Source organism: Octodon degus, unplaced genomic scaffold (genome assembly GCF_000260255.1).
Source record: "Octodon degus isolate 3935 unplaced genomic scaffold, OctDeg1.0 scaffold00310, whole genome shotgun sequence".
Lineage (NCBI taxonomy): Eukaryota > Metazoa > Chordata > Mammalia > Rodentia > Octodontidae > Octodon > Octodon degus.
Genome location: NW_004524886.1, coordinates 371,685 through 386,117, shown reverse-complemented (window position 1 = coordinate 386,117; position 14,433 = coordinate 371,685).

Below are 14,433 nucleotides of genomic sequence, written 5' to 3'. Positions count from 1 at the left end.
GGAGATAGCTCAGCAGAATGGCACCAGTGAGACAGGGGCCTGGGATAGCTCAGCAGGGCTGTCACCACCGAGACAGGGGCCTGGGAGATAGTTCAGCAGCACAGTGCCTGCCGGCAAGTGTAAGGTCATGAGTGTGAGTCCTAGTACCAGAAAACCCCAAAAGACAAAATATTCACAAAGAAGGAAAGTGAGCCTGGTGAGCCGTGGACAGACAAGGCAGCTGCAGACTGCAGGGCGTGAGCTGGAGCTGCCACTAGGAATGGCTACTAAAAGGCCTCGAAATTTAAACAGTTCCATGGGCTGGGCACAGTGGTGTCATGTCATGTCCACTACTCAGGAGGGTAAGGCAGGACGATCTCTAATTAGAGGCCAGCCTGGACAACTTGACAAATCCTGTCTTAAAAGATAATGTAAGGCACTGGGGGTCTAGCTGAAGGGCAAACACCTGCCTGGCGTGCATGGGGCCCTGGGCTCACTTTCCTGTATTACACACATACATACATGCACACACAAACACACACAAAAATTAAAAATAAAAGTAATCAATGATTCAGTAACTTCAATACTGGGTGTATTCCAAAAGAAGTAAAGTCAGTGTTTGAAGAGATGTTTACTCTACTCTCAAATATAAATTATTCATGACAGGATATGAAATAGATGTGGCTGCTTCCACAAAGCAGCAGGCTCAGGTTGCTGGGGTTCGATCCCCAGAACTCAAACCTGCCTTGAAGGCATTAGGAGCCAGCACCCCCCTAAAAAAGAAAAAGAAATAGATCTAACTTTGTTAAAGTGAATGAATAAATAAGGAAAATGTGTATATATACACAATGGAAACTATTCAACCATGAGAATAAGGAAGTATCCTCATTTGTTACCATGTAGGTAAACCTGAAGGGCGTGACTTAAATGCAATAATCAGGCACAAATGGCCAGGCAGAGATCACGTGATTTCTGCCAGGTGGAGAATCCATAACGCCGATCTGGAAGAAGCAGGGAAGAGACGGGCTTCCCGAGGCGGGGAGTCTAGGGAGAGGGCGGAAGGCCCTCTGGCCCGCACGCCATGAATTGCGCGATCGCGGCTCAGGCTCCAGCGCGCACCGCGAGCCTCTCAGTGCGAAGCCAGCAGGTTGGCTGCTCTCATCACAGGGGAGCGCCCAGGGCCGGGGAAGGCTCTGGCTCTCGTTGAGAGCACATACAGCTAGCAAACCTGTACTCTGGGCCCAACCAACACGGGTAATTGGGTGTCAATTAAAAACGAAATAAAACATAAAATAGTTCATGCGTTGAAGCTTCAGTAATATATGAACTACAAAGGGCTGGCCAGATAGCTCCGCGGAGCAAAGTGCCTGCTTAAGCCGGGAGGGGATCACCCCCAGGCCTGCCCTGCCGGCCCCGCCCCCATGGCGCACCGTGAGGGACTGAGACTGGGCGTGGTGCGCGCCTGTAATCCCAGCGCTTGGGAGGCTGAAATAGGAGGATCGCTGTGAGTCCGATCTGCATAGTGGGACCCTGTAGACCCTGCACCAAGTACATTAAAAAAAAACTGTGAACTATAAAGGGAAGTATTCTGAGCTACATTGATGGAATAAACAATAAGATATAGCTCATTTGTATAGAACAATGTCTAATTTAATTTTGTGGATAAAATCAAGGAAAAAACTATGTAATATCACCTCTAGTGAGCACCGAATTCATTTTAATTATGTGTAAAAATATAAATTTAATTAGCAAGAAAGCATAGCGTTCAAACTAATTCTTAAGCCCCCCCCCTCGCACCCGCAGGCACGCACAGTGCAGACTTCTTCTGGCCTCCGGCCTGAAGGCACAGCGCCAGCGCCCCGCTGCCAGATTCCGCTCACCCGCACAATCAGCCCCCAGCATGCAGCCGCGCCCCTAGCAGGGGGCGAAGCGAGCTCTCAGAGCTGAGTTAAGCAAAGTGAGGCCGACTCAGAAAGCCCAGCGACTCACGTCCTCTGCTGTGTGGGACCGGAGAGAAGCCCGGCGAGAGGTGGCCTGGGAGCTGACAGGGCCCAGGGGAGGAGGGCGGGGAGGACCTCTTCTTCCCCAGTTACACCGCCCAAGTCGGCCTTGCCCTCCTGCCCCTGCCAGGGCCCGCCACGGAGCCACGCAGTCCCGCCAGGCCGAGCGCTCTGCTCCGCGCAGCACCGGGCTGGGCTCGGTCACTGCTGTCTGCCGGGCAGGGGAGCCGCCGCCAAGTCCGCCCTGGGTCTCTCGCTAAAGCCGTGTATGGGGTCCCGCGTGTGCTCCACCCGCACAGCAAGGGCCCTTTCTGCGCACACGGGAAATCCCAAGAGGCTGCCTGGAAAACTGGGTCCAACTCTGTTCATGGTGATGGGAGGCGGAAACAGGAGTACGAAACGTCATTCAGGAAAGGAGGCAAGCGCAGGAGAACAGCAAGACAGGCGCAGGGTGCTGCCCCTGGTTATGTGAATATAGCTGCAAATTCCAGAATGGATGTATCTCACATATGTGTTACATGTTGGCACATGTAGTGATGTATTTCTACATATATGTATTGTGTATATATTATGCATATGTTCACACATTATCTATATATCGGTACACATAATATGCAGGTTATGAATACATTAACACACACACACACACATATATAGCTAAGAAATACTAAATAACACTTCTAAATTTGGAAAATTTTAATAGAACTATACTTCCTGAAAAGCTTTGCTTCAGAAAGCATTTCCTAAAAATTGTTTGAAGGAGAAAATTAAAAATTGTTGCATTATTTAGAAAGATGGGATTCTCATTAATTTAGACTTATTTTATAAACCTGTGCAGTCTCCAAAGTACAATAACCTCCCGAACCTACAAAGTAAATCTCCTAACTGGACTTTATTTACCCAGCAGCACATTGCATTGGTAACATTCTGAAAACGCGTTCTGCTCAGAGAAGCCCCCGCATGCCTCTTAGCCTGGGGCAGAGGTTCTGCAGGTTCACACCTGAAGAGGAAAGTCCTGGGTGAGGCTACCCAGCTTCTGTGCCTTCTCCAGTGCAAGGCGGACCCCGCCCTCACCCAGAGCCCCAGGTCTGGCTGGACCACTTGCCCTGCAGGCCAGCTTCCCCCGCAGGCCCACATTCCCTGCAGGGCCCACTCTGTCAGGAGGAGTGTCTATCCCTCACACCAACAAACACTTGTTACAATGTCAGCAAAGTATCAATAGAATATTGCTACATAGTATCTAAAATGATAAAATAGCTAACACTTTGCTAATTTAGGAGAAAATTTATCAAACAACAAAGAGTCACCATAAGGAGAATACTGACAGGAATTTCTGCTGAAACAATTGACACCAATTTTCGGAAATTGACGTGGAGGAAAAGCAGGTCTTGTCTGGGGTAGAGTATTGGCTCCTGCTGCAGGCTCTGGAGGAGTGTGCATGGGAGAGAGGACAGCTAGAGGGAAGAGGCTCACAGAGCGCCTGCCTAACAGCCCCGCAACCTGTGAGAAAGCCCACAGCATGCGTGTGGAAGCCTCATGGGGTGAGCTGAGAATTCAGCTCTGTACAGTGATAGCACAATCACATTGTAACTTTAGATATGCTTAAATGCACAATCATTAGGCAAGATGGCTCTGGAACTTCAGAACAAAAATAGAAACTTTCTAAGGAAGCCTTCTGTGTAATGTTTGAATCTCTTTACTAAAGACACGTTGCTGAGCAGGCAGGCAAACGCTTGCTTGAAATCGTATTTAAGACATCCGTCTTCAGAAGACAGTAAGCAGTTGTGGGAGGGAAAGATCAGACAATTTTTGTGAAAGTGTTGGTAATATCAAACTATTCGAAAAAATATCTAAGTTGCTGTCCCTTTCTTGAATCTATCTAAGAGAATACTTACACAGCATGAAGGCGTGAGTGACAGCAAAGATGCTAAATCAGCTGTCGGCGTTCAGAGGGCAGATGCACTGGGAATGCTGTAAGTGGCCAGCACGCCAGGCTGACCAGGTCAAACGCTGCTCACCCTTCCTTGCACACACTGCAGTAAGCACAGGAGCCTGGCGACGTTCGAATGCAAGCGCAACAGGTTTGTAGTAAGAAACTCATCTCGGGCGCCCAGGAGCGTAAGGAAATTAAAATAGCCTGAACCTGGCCGGGCCTGGCGCTGCGGCCTGAGACAGGAAAGAATGGGGCGGAGGGCAGGATGAGCTCCCGGTTCCCGGAGTGCTTGGAGGCTGAGCAGGCAGCTGCTGGCCGGCGCACCCCGGGCGCGCTTTGCCCCTGCGCTGGCCCTGCACCTCAGGACGTCAGCGCCTCACTGCGGGCTGCGACCTGTCGTTGGGAGCTCTGTCCCCACTGCCCTGGCCCAGGGACACGTCTGCATCCTGGGGTCTTTATCTGCTCTGCGCACCTGGCTCCTCACCTACACGGCATGGGCCTCGTGGCCCCCCAGCCATCAGCACGATCCGTACCCAGCATTTGCTCCTGGAGCTGACTGACAGCGGTGACACCCGCAGCTGCAGGAGTCCAGGAGAGCACAGGGCCGGACGCACTGACGGCCTCGAGACCACTGCGCTGAGGGGCTGCTGGGCCGACCCCTGAGCCAGCAAACGAGTGCCCGGCCGAGCAGGAAGCTGGGGCGAGCGATCCCAGCCCCGGGGTGTGGGCGGGAGCTGCTGCCCTTCTCAGCTGGGGGCATGCGGTGGGAGTGGGGGTGGGGGGGCGTGCAGGGTGGCCCTGCGCTGTCGCACAGCCTGACACAGCCTCGCCTGCAAGGGCAGCGACAGCGCATCTGTGCTCAGCTCTGCCTCTGGAGGGGTCCTGCATGGGCCACAGACAGCAATACGTAAGACCAGCTTGTGAGAGAGCGAGGGCTCCGTCGCTGCTGCAGGGGCTGCTCCGGCCACCGCCCTCACCCACACACTGGTGAGGAGAGCGCGATGGTGGCTTTCGGTGAGTGCGTGGCTGACCTGCAGCTGGAGCAACAGGAAGTGGCTGCGGCTGCCCACCACTGCCTCCACCTAACTGTGAGATGGTCCTGCGCTAGCTTGGAAGCTGTCCTACAGATGTTTTAAACGAAAGGTTTGGTTGTGTTCACACAGAGCACAATGCCACTAGCCTAGGTTCGGAGTTTCAGAACAAGTTTTTCTCTAGAGATTTTGCTTTATGAAGCAGAGACGAGTTAGCTTGTCTCTGGTTTCCTCCACCTCCTCGGTTCGCACCACGGTTCTGAGGTGAAGCCTCAGCCCCTCCACCCGGGAATGGGCTCGCAGTCCAGGCAGACCCCCAGCAAGCGTTTTCTCGCGTAGCCGCCGCCGGCCCTGAGCCTCGCACCCGCCAGCCTGCGCTGTCCGCCTGGGTGCAGTCCTGCCCTCTCTCCACCCACGCACTGCCACCCGTCCTCTGCCCGCACGCTGCCCAGGGCCACCGGGCTTCTTACCAGGAGGAAGGCCGAGGGTCCCTCCGGTGTTAGCTCCAAGCAGTTGTTCGCAGAAGGCTTCGCGGGAGGCAGAATTCCAGGAACCGAAGCGGGGCAGCGAGCTGTCCTTTCCTTGCAGGGTCGCAGGGACCAGCAGTGCCTACATCCTCCAGGCTCCGCGGGGCCGCCTTCCCCTCTGCCACCCTGCCCAGCCCCGGCATGCAGCACTGGGAGCCCGGAGAGGGTTCAGAGGACCTCTGCGGCTGGCCTCGCCCCCACCCCCAGCCCAGGCAGCCCTGGCGCACGCGCCTCAGGCCAGGCAGCCGCAGTGCAGCTGCTCCGCCCGAGCTGAGCGCTGCGCCGGATCCTCCGTGGGGAAGAGCTCGCTCTGGCCCGCGCTCGGGTCCGCTCTGCATGCTCGGTTAATAGCGTGAGAGCAGCCGGCCACCGCGCGTTTCGTCATGCCAGCCTTGCGCTTGCCATCACTCCCGAGATCAAATTAGCAGCACTGGGAACCCCGCCAGGGGAAGGCAAGGCTTCCGTGTGGACATTCGACTTCTCACTTGAGCAACAGTCATAAGTTTTTTCTCTTCTATTAAACAGTGTTCCGATAAACATCATTAAGTAACTAACGCTGAAAGGTTGTAATCGCGCAGCCAATGAGGCCACTGAGTGCTCTGCAAAGAAAACGTATCAGGTTTTATCTGAAGAATTTGATTAATGCCAAAACTTAATTTGTGGAAAACGTTGCTATCAAATACTTGGAGTGATGACCAGAGATCAAATTGATGGAAAAGTCTGTGCCCGACCAGAGGGACTCGTGTCACTACACAAAGCTGCAGCACTTTGGGAAAATACGACTTGGCTTTATTTTTAAAATCAACACCTGTTTCTCTTTTTGTAAATAAAATGTATTACAAATGCATACCACATTTCTCTAGTATAAACAGGAGGGTGTGACTCAAATGGAAAGCTTTGCTGTGCTTGGGTTTTCTCCTGCAATTGTTAGAGTTGGTGGCTGCGACTCAATTCTTTCTGAGAGTGCCTGAAATTGTAATTAAAAAGAATTTACATTACTAATACCACTTTATATTATTAATACCAGACCACTTCACCACTCCATCAGCCAGTGTCACACTTTGTTGCATGTGCTCATGCATGGATGAAAGTCGGAGCATAGGATGCGCTGCCGAGTGTGCTTACGTTGCTCTTTCACCCCAAGATGCCATAACCAGTTACATAGTTCTTTAATTTGATCCACGAGCCCATTTGACAGAGGCAGCAATCCCTGGCCTAACCCAGGATGGGCTTGGGTGACCAGTCGTCTTGTCCTCTAGAGCATCAACTCAGTCTCAGCTGAGGTGCTGGTCCAGCGAGCACCACACCAGAAACAGTCACCATTAGGACTCAGCAGAGTGCACCTATAAAGCTTTCCCTAGATGCCCGTGTCCTCTGTATTACAAAAACACTGCTTCCAATACCGTCAACTGCCGGCAACTCGCTGGCACAGGCCATGAGTATGTGCACACTCGCACAGTTGGCCTTTTCTGCCTCCAGAACAACCCCAAGTTCCCAGTCAGTTGGAGGCTTTCTCTTTTGCACCATGCCCCATGCTTGTCCTGGAAGAGGGCTCTGCCTGTGCAGAGCAGAGACTTTCTCGGAAGCATTTGTGAACCAGCCCCAGGATTTCTCTTCCACCATCAAGTGATGGCAGGGGATGTCCCTTGGCCCCAGAAGGCAGGAGTGGGGCCCATGGCCTCTGGCTACCCCAGATGCCTGGCACGTGCCTTCACAACTCAGTTACTCCAGCACCAGCTGATCTGCCTGCGACAACAATGTTCTGCCAGGTGTGTCCACGTGCTTGGATCTGTGGTTCAGACAACATGAGCTGTTAGTGGTGACTAGGGCTACAGGGTAACCTCCTGGTTCTGTTTTTAGTCTTCCACATAGGGGCACTAAGTTGGAGCTAGGAACTTTCTCAGCATGAGAGAAATTACCCCCAGTGCATGGCAGGGCCCAGCCCCCAGTGCCTGCGCCTGCAGCACCCTCATGAGCGGGCACACACAGCCCAAGCAGCACCTCACTGGGGCTGCGTGTCCGGCCCTGGGTCTGTGGAGCTGGGGGCCCAGGACACTGAGAGGCCTGCAGACCTGGCCTCTCGGAGGCTGCTTTGCTTGGGCTCCTGTTGGACACCAGCAGGCGTTTGTGCTCTTGCTAAGCGAGCTGGAGAAGGGCAGGTGGGGAAGTGCTAGGCTGTGTCTGAAGCGTAAGGAGGTCCTGGGCCTCTTTCCTGATTGTGAGGCAGACCCAATACAAGACATTGTCCTGAAGCCTGAGAGGGTGTGACGTGTGCATGCCGCTGGACATGGGGAGACCGCACCGAGGCAGAAGGCCCCCGAGGGGTGTTCTGTACTATGCTATGGCTCACACGTGTCTTGCCAAAATGTGCACCGTGGCAGCTCTGTGTCGCTTAGTGTTCCCTATTAGTACGTATATCACTAGTATGACTGACCAATGTATTATGTTATAGACAAGACAGCTAACTAAGATCTCCAATGAATAAATTATGAGATAGGACAGAGCTTTAATGCTGATATAATCTTAAGGTAGGACACTGACGGTGTATTGATGGCCTTCCCAACTGAATAAAATCTACTTCTAGTGACATTTACTCACAGATATTGAGGCAAATTTTAAAAACTCCGCTATAGGATCAATAGCTGCATACCAGCAAAAAGGGATGTGGTAATTTGCTCGAGGAATTAATTTGCAGCAGCTGTGATCCATGGAGCTGCGGAAAAGCTGATCTCCAGCAGTCTGCCCTCAGGCTCCGACGAGGCTCTGCTTTCTGTGGGTCAAACGGCAGGCTGAGTGAGTGTGGTGTAAATAACCGTCCCTGCCTGCTTCCGGTTCATGTAAAGGCTCCCCGTATACATGGGGGGGGGGCTTCCTCACTGTTCTGCTGCGATGTCTGTGACCTTTCTTGGAACTAGGCATTTTGTTTACACTTTCACACAAAGAGAAAAAGAATATGGAAACACTGATTGGATTCTCTCCTTCGTGGGAGAGGGAGAACTCAATGGGTAAGGTTTCCTTCTCCATTTTCAACTTTTTGGTCTTTGTACTCCAAACATCTTCATAGGTAGCAGGCCACACATGTGGGGTCTCAAAACTATACAATTAGACAATGTCACAGAGACATTTTACCGAAAAGGAAATTATTGGTTCCCCATGGCTGTTAGCACATCAGAGCACACAGGTGAGAACTTCCTCCAACTCAAAACCTGGGTAGGAGTTGGGCTTTCCATAGATGGATTCTTGCTCCTTCTGCAGAGGCATTTAGAGTACACCTGCCATCACTCCTGTGCCCACCAGCCGTGTGTCTGAGAACACTGCCTGGGATCTCCAGGACTCGGGCCTACGTCCCAGATTGTCCCGGAAGGCAGCAAGTGAGAGGGACAGCAGGCAGCTCTGACAGAGCAATCAGCCCAGAGAGAAACCCATCATCGGAAAATCAGAGGATGGAACATAATATCCTGTAGAACAGGCACCTCAACAAAAGCAGCTATAGCTGTTCTGTGTTCATACGCAGTGGCCTTCAAGCCAAAAGTGACCAAAAGAAGCAAAGAAAGTCACTACCCCTGGCTTTAGAGAGCAATCCAACAGTTAGAGATAATTATTAACACACATGCTTTGAGCACCAGCATGTCCACCTTCATAACAAGCGCTACTGGACTTATGGTACAGACACAATCCACATAGTAGGGGACTCAGCAATCCATGACCACAGAGTGGCAGATGAACTAGACGGAAATGAACCAGCCAATCAGAGGTGAGCGAGGCCTTTACACAGATGAACTCAACAGACACCGACAAAGTTTCCCAATGGACAGCAGAATGCACATCTTCTCAGCAGCTCGTGGAACTTTCTCTGGAGTAATCACACTCCAGGCGACAAAGCACTGAAGCAGAATTTATGGGGCATACCAAAACAGCCCTAAGAGGACGCTGTATAGCCATGAATGCTGAAACCACAAAAACAGAGTGGCCTGAGAGACAACCTAATTATGCACCTTGAGTGTTAGAATGTACAAGGAAAATCCTAACCGAAAGCTAGCGCAAGGGAGAAAATTAGGAAGATCAGAGCACAACAAAAGAATTACAGAGAATCAATGAATAGTAGTGTTAGTTCTTTGAGAGACTACCTGAAGTAGACAACCCCTCAGCCAACTGCTACGACTGATGCACTGTGTTAACTTGGGTCTAGAAGCTTACCTAACTCAGCAGCTCTCACCTAGTATAGAGGACCTGCCCCTACTGCTCCAGGGTGTTGTCCATTGGGTCCACTTGAGAAGCTTGAAAGTTCACCCAAGTGATTCACTGGGGCGAGCTTGTGGAAGAGCAGCGGTGTGCGCACGGGCAGCAGCCAGCACGCGAGGTAAGGGAGGAGAGAGGGTCCCCTCAGATTTGCTGCATTTGCTGTCTTCTGCTACCTTGACTGCTGTCCCTCACCAGCCACCCGATTATGGACTTGCAGCCCGCTGATTATGGACTGTAACCTTCACACACTGTGAGCTATGTGAGTCTTTCCTTTCTTAATTTTAGTGTCAGGTATTTTGTCCCATCAATGAGAAAAATAACTAAGACACTAATCTACCCAAAAAATGAGAAAAAAAACCCCAAATCAATATAATTAATAGTGAAAAATCTTAATCGATACTGTCCAAATCAAACAGATTATTAACAAATACTTTGCAAGTCTTGTATGTAAATAAGTTGGAGAATTTAGAGGAAATAGTTAGGTCTAGATCCATATGAGTTACCAAAACTGAACCAAGAAAACATAAAATCCTTAATCCAGCAGCGGAGAATGAAACTGGAACAGTGGTAAAAACAAAACCCACCAACTACGAAAACCCAGGTCCAGATGGACTCACTGCCAAACTCACAAAGACCTCAGGAGAAATGTGGCACCAGTACTTCTCATGTTCTTTAATAAAAGCAAAAGGGAAAGTGTCCTGCCCAGGTCATTCCTGGCACTTGTCATTATCCTGGTGCCGATATCAGACAAGGACTACGCCAACAAAGACCCCACAAACCAAACCGTTTAATGAGCGCAGATGCAAACCCCTTAGCATGATTCAGCAAGCAGAACGCCGTGAGTCCTCACCACGGTCGTGCAGCGTGACCCAGCAGGCTTCACCCCAGGAGTGCGAGGGTGGTTCACAGTACGAAGTCACTAAACCTCAGTCACCTCATGAACGAGGCAAGGGTGAAAGTGGGATGGTTGTCTCGACAGACAGGAAATGTCCCTGGCAAAGCCAGCCTCCTTTCATGATTACAACCTCGAAGAAAGTAGTTATAGGAAGACCTGACCTCAATGTGACGAGTCTTCAGCTAACATCGCATTAAGTGAGGGATAACTGGCGGCTTCCCATCTCAAATGAGGAGCAAGACAAGGCACCCACTGTCGCCACTGCTGTTCAACATAGTGCTCGAAACATCAGCCAGAGAAGCCGGGCAAGAGAAAGAGACAAAAGGAATTTTATTTTTTTGTGTTTTAAAGAGACTAAAAACTAGTAACTCTCTCCTAAAAGAGAAATGACTGAGTTTCCCTACACAAAATAATAGGAATTCAACCATGGTTGTTACGTTGCATATTATTGTCTTCAAATAAGTTTTTCAGAATAGCAGAAGCATGCAAAATTGGCCAAAAAGCTAATAAAAATTAAGGAGAGAGAAAAAATTTAAGCATTACCTTCTCCTTTCAATAGACCAGCAGAAATGAGCAGCGCGGCTGTGCAGCCTGCCCTCTGTATATGCTTATATATTTCTTTTTGCCTTCCATTTTTTCTCCTTTCCCTCATCGACATTGTTCTTTCCCTTTGAAAAGTTTCTTTCCCTTTCAAAGTATCTATTGCACTTTCAGATGTCATTTACTTTTTCAGGTTCTTGCACTAGGGAGACAATATGATGAATTTTACAGGAAAGGGAGAACTTAAAGTATCAGTATTTGAAGACGACATGATTCTCTACATAGAAGACTCAAAATATCTCTTAGTCCCTTAGAATTAATAAGTGAGTTCTGAGCTACAACAGATAGATAATCAATGCAAAAAATTCCTGTGCATCAATAATGAACCCACTGATGGAAGAAGTAGAGAAAGTACTGTTTACAACAGTGCCAAGAAAAATGAAATATTTAGAAATTAGCCTAACTGGACCAGGGAGATGGCTCAATACAATAAGTGCCTGCCTGGCAAGCACAAGGTCCTGAGTTCAATCCCTGGTACCACAGAAAGAAAGAAAGAAAGAAAGAAAGAAAGAAAGAAAGAAAGAAAGAAAGAAAGAAAGAAAGTAGCTTAACTGAAGAAGTGAACTTCCTCTACAAGGAGAACTACAGTTCTCTGAAACAGAATACCAAAAAGAACATCCAAAACTAGATATTCAGTGTTCCTGGATAGGTAAAGTTAAAAATTTCAAATTGGGCATACTTTCAAAATTGATATAAATGCTTAATGCAATCCAAATTAATATGCCAACAGCATTCTTCAAAGAACTAGAGAAAACAATCCAAAAATTCACATGGAACCATCGGAGAATCAAAACAGCAAAAGAAATTCTGAGCAACAAGAGTAAAATGAGAGGCATTAGAATCCTGGACTAGAAGATGTGTTACAAAGCTGCTGTGATAAAAACAGCATGGTGCTGGCTCAAAAGCAGACATTAGGATGACTGGAACGAACAGAAGCTGCAGAGACAACTCCAGAGACATCCGGGTTTGATCTTTGACGAAGGAGCCAATCACATACACTCTTTAATGGATGCTGGGAAAACTGCCTTTCCACGTGCAGAAGACTGAACCTAGATTCATATTTCTCACCATGTACTAAACTATAGTCAAATTGGATCAAATGGCTAAATGTTAAATTAAATACACTTAACCTGCTGGAAGATAAAATTTGTAAACCTTTTGAAGTCATAGGTGCAGCAAAGCCTTTCCGAACTGAGCCCAGCGGCACAGGAAACAGTACTGAGACTCCACAAATAGGAGGCTGATGCAGGCAGATCACAGGTTGAGGCCAGCACAGGCAGCTCAGTGGGCCAGTGTCTCAGGAAAAAGAAGAAGAAAGAAGAAAATAGGAAGAAAAGGAAGATAAAAAGGGGGCTGGAGAACAGGGTTAGTGGTAGAGCTCGTACCTAGATGCGTGCGGCCCTGGGTTAAAGCCTGCCTCCTGCCTCTGGGAAGCAGTTTTTTTCCTGCACATACAGTGAGAAACACTTTATGTGTGCTGGCTCTGCAGTCGTGAGGCTGTGGCTCTGCTGTGAGCCTTTCTGCCTAAACAGGGGCACCTGGTGCTGGGACAGCTCCTGCCACCCGGATGCCTGTGAGGAAGTTAGCTGGGGGCCTTCTGTGCCTAACTATGGCCAACAAGAGCCCAAAGTCCCCAGTTGTCACCTGCTTACTGTTTTCTCCATTGGCCAAGATGGTTTTTTCAATGTGACAAACAAGTGTTTATTAGACAATCCATTGTATTGACATATTTTGTATTTTCTTAAACAATGCATGTGTTTCTCTTTTTATTCAAATTTTTAAAACAGTTAGAGCAGGGGCCTGCCCCTTAGCTCAGGTCTTTAAGTGGCTGCTTCAATAGAGCAGTCAGGCTCAGGTTGCTGGGGTTTGATCCCCACAACTCAAGCCAGCCAAACCTGCCCTGAAGATGTTCGGAGCAAAAAAAAAAAATTATGGAACATTTTTTCCTAAAATTGGAATTTGATTTATCACTAAATTTTTATATAATTTTAACTTCAAATAGAAGTTTCTACACATATTTTGCATTGAAAGTATATGAGTTCTTATTAATGATTAGCAGAATAGGAGCTTGGGAAAGAAGAAGTGTGCACAGGAGAAGGCCTGCACCACTGAGGTGGCGACATGCGTCTGAGGCTGTCCCTAGGCTGCAAGTGGAGCTGGGTGCACGCTTCCCAAGATCAAATAAAGCAGGACAAATCTGACATTTATACAGGTTAAAACTCGCACCTGACAAACAAGCTACTCTTTTCTTAATTGCTAGTCTTGAACTTTTTCTTAAAAAATATGTAAGTAACACCCTGGGAACAAGCGAATGAGAAGACTGACTTGGAAACGAACACGAGACTTCATTCCTGAAAAATCATCATTCATAAACTTAATAAACCGTGACACCTCAGTGAGCTGGTGGGATTCCAGGCTAGGCCTCTCCCACAACGCAGATTTTACTATCATGACGAACGCGTTGGCTATGACTGCTGCATCCTGGAGTCTTATTTTATGAATATATTTTTCCTGTGTGGTGTTCTAGGTCAGTGATGGTGAACCTTTCAGAGCTGTGAGTGGTAACAAACAGCCTGCTGCAGCGTGTGCGCCAGGGGTTCTACCACTGCTCTAGATGAATCAAATATTAGTTTGTTTCCATGTATGAATTAGATTATACATGTGGCAATTAAATATTCCATTTCTATTTAATTTTGAGCCAGTTAATCTTATTTGGCTGCATACCATGTCGCCTGCTTAATTTTTACTCACAATGTCACTGGATACACATGATCTATAAATTAACTTATTTGAGCTGTTACAGTTTTGCTGAAGGCATTATTGACCTCCATTTTGCTGTTTGCTTCATGATTAACAAACATGCATGATCTGCAATGACCTCAGAGGTGGAGCAAGATACGGGCTAAGATATGGTGGTGACCACTGCCACATGGATGCTCCACGGGCAGCTGTGTGTGAGCCCAGCTGCACTCTGAGGAATCACCGATCCCTAAGGATCCCGCTGGCTGCCTGGCCTGGGCTGCCATGGCCCTTGTAGTCCCGGGGAGAAGGAGCAGCAGGCGAGAGTCAGGGTCACGGGGCTGCCGTGGGCCTGTAGTGGCCATTTACCCTCAGCTGTATCTAAGCTCTCTAGGCTCAGGTGCAGATCCCTGGGAGATCGAGGCACACCTCTCAGGTGCACGGCTGGGACAGCAGGCCTCTCGGGGTCACCGGGCTGGGACAGCAG